General features: G+C 38.0%; 1 pseudogene; it reads left to right on the top strand.

The window, feature by feature from the left end:
• LOC101574356 overlaps positions 1 to 1,001 on the top strand; it is a 26,188-nt pseudogene that overhangs the window by 24,728 nt on the left and 459 nt on the right.

Raw genomic sequence — 1,001 nt, 5'->3', positions numbered from 1 at the left:
TTTAATGATTTTTTTCTTTACAAGAAGTTTTGGACAATTTCATTTTTGTGCATCTTGGTATGATTTTATTTAAATGTCTTTGCAATAGGTTCATTTTTCTTGGAAATGTGGTATTATAAGTTGAACTAAATTCAGAAATTTTAAATCTTTAAAAAAAATGCTTGAGAGATAAGGCGCTCCAGGACTACTGCAAGAAGCTGCTGGAGCACAAGAAGATCGACGGCCGTCTGAAGGAGTATTGTGGGTGAAGTGCTTAAACAATTAACTGAAGAAAAATTTATTGTTAAAGCTACAAACAGACCAAGATATGTTGTGGGTTGTCGCCAACAGCTTGACAAAAGTAAGCTCAAGCCAGGAACAAGAGTTGCTTTGGATATGACTACACTAACTATCATGTGATACTTGCTGAGAGAAGTGGACCCGTTGGTTTATAACATGTCTCATGAGGTCCCTGGGAATGTGTCTTATTCTGAGATTAGAGGGCTGTCAGAGCAGATTTGAGAACTAAGAGAGGTAATAGAATTACCTCTCACAAACCCAGAATTATTCCAGCGTGTGGGAATTATACCTCCAAGAGGCTGTTTGTTATATGGACCACCAGGCACAGGAAAAACACTCTTGGCATGAGTTGTTGCTAGCCAGCTGGACTGCAATTTCTTAATGGTTGTTTCCAGGTCTATTGTAGACAAGTACATTGTTGAAAGTGCTCGTTTGATTAGAGAAATGTTTAATTATGCAAGAGACCATCAGCCATGTATCATTTTTATGGATGAAATCGATGCTATTTGTGGTCGTTGGTTTTCTGAGGGCACTTCAGCTGACAGAGAAATTCAAAGAACTTTAATGGAGTTACTGAATCAGATGGATGGATTTGATACTCTGCTTAGAGTTAAAATGATCATGGCTACAAACAGACCAGATACACTGGATCCTGCACTGCTGCATCCAGGGAGATTAGATAGAAAAATACATATTGATTTACCAAATGAGCAAGCAAGATT

The sequence above is a fragment of the Octodon degus genome, unplaced genomic scaffold (genome assembly GCF_000260255.1).
Source record: "Octodon degus isolate 3935 unplaced genomic scaffold, OctDeg1.0 scaffold00262, whole genome shotgun sequence".
Classification (NCBI taxonomy): domain Eukaryota; kingdom Metazoa; phylum Chordata; class Mammalia; order Rodentia; family Octodontidae; genus Octodon; species Octodon degus.
This window is presented reverse-complemented; position numbering and strand designations above follow the sequence as displayed.